A 1,686-nucleotide genomic window follows, 5' to 3' on the forward strand; every position below is an offset into this window, starting at 1 on the left:
TCAACCTAGGTGGTATGGCCTGCTATGCCCTAGGCTGTATGATGTACCGCCATCATGTATGCAGTCATTGGCCGAAATGTTATGTGGTGTATGACTGTGTAACAGATGACATCTCTGAATAACACTGAACAGAGGAGGAGAATAGAACAAGGAGAATGTTAATGGGAATTTGACAGAAACACCTGTTCTCTGGTCAAGGAAGAAAGAAGAAAGTATGATATCTCTGGTGTTGGAGGCACAGAGGGGATGTAGGTAGATGGTGCCTACCTCCCTTTTGTTTCCTACAATTCTGGCAACTCTTAGGAGTCAACCTTTAGGTGACAACATGAAACTAAATCACAGGTAAACACCCCAGGAATTCAGTTGAGGGGCTGCGTGAGGGCTTGAGAGGACATCTTCAGAAAAGCTTTCAGAAATAGACCTTTTTAGGCTCTCAAAGAGGTGAATACTGATGTTACCTAGTACTTCAGATAATAATTTTATTAAAACTGCCAGAGGTGAATACTGATGTTACCTAGTACTTCAGATAATAATTTTATTAAAACTGGAGTCTATATCTCTGTGTATAGACTATCTCAAGTGATTCAAGACAATTATATTCTATGGCCATGCTACCCTGAACAAGCCTGATCCCGTCTGATCTCAGAAGCTAAGCAGGGTCAGGCCTGGTTAGTACTTGGATGGGAGACCACCTAGGAAGACCAGGTGCTGTAGGCGTAAAAAAAAAATTAAAAAATAAGGGATTGTAAACTGACAAGGTCCTTGCTATCTGTGAGGTCAACCAAGGGTTGCCTTGCCTAAAAAATTAAAACGAACAAAAAAGACAATCATATTTTATGTCTATACCTGTGTCACAGACAAAGCTGATCATGCTAGAAGTTTCTGGATTTAGGATAGATCTGATTTTATCTGTCCTGATATTTATTATCTGTGTTACTTTGTAAAATTCTAGTCTCATTTTCTTATCTTTAAAAACACAGAGATAATAACAATGCCTATTCGATACTATAATTGTGAGAATTATAGAAGGGAACATATTTTAAAGTGCTTGATACATATTAAGCTTGCAATTAATGTAAATATCACTCACATAAATTATTGCTGTTAGAATAAGATGGAGAATTAGCCCAGATCACTGGTTTTCTCTTGACGATTTCTAAGAACAGAATTGAAAAGCTAAAACAAAACCTAGCATAAGCCCTTGGGGAGGGAGAAGGCAGTGATAACCTGGTAGGAAGAAAATGGTAGCCTGGACAGAGGGTCTCACTGTTAGGGATATGTTGGGAGAGAGCTTCCGAGAGTTATTTTTTCTCTTATTGCAAACTGAGAAGATTGCTGTGTGCAAGTAATTACAATTATTATTGCAAGTCAAAGAAATTTGTGCATGTACCCAGCATTACGAGGTGGATGGGGGCAGTATCAGGCTATTGGCAGAGCTTGTTTAGGGTGAGAAATAGATAATATCAAGTACAGGCAAACTTGCAGCTCTTGAGCTGTAGTGCTTCCTGCCACGTTCCCCACCTCAAGGCCCAGGTTCAGAAGGCATTATAGGCAATTTTTTAAACTTTCAATGAACAAACAATTCTGACTAAAAAATTAGTGCTGAAAATATAAAAAGAGAGGAAGCTGCCCAACCCATTTTATGAGGCTAGTATAGCCTTGATTAAAAAGTAGATAAAGACAGTA

At 38.8% G+C, this 1,686-nt stretch overlaps 1 non-coding gene across 1 annotated transcript; it reads left to right on the forward strand.

Moving 5' to 3' along the window:
• Window positions 1–598: 598 nt before the first annotated feature.
• LOC111735482 lies at window positions 599–717 on the forward strand. Its single transcript, XR_002778802.1, has one exon. It is a non-coding gene; the product is annotated as a 5S ribosomal RNA (ribosomal RNA).
• The last annotated feature ends 969 nt before the right edge of the window (window positions 718–1,686 follow it).

Source organism: Pteropus vampyrus, unplaced genomic scaffold (assembly GCF_000151845.1).
Source record: "Pteropus vampyrus isolate Shadow unplaced genomic scaffold, Pvam_2.0 Scaffold1000001869, whole genome shotgun sequence".
Lineage (NCBI taxonomy): Eukaryota > Metazoa > Chordata > Mammalia > Chiroptera > Pteropodidae > Pteropus > Pteropus vampyrus.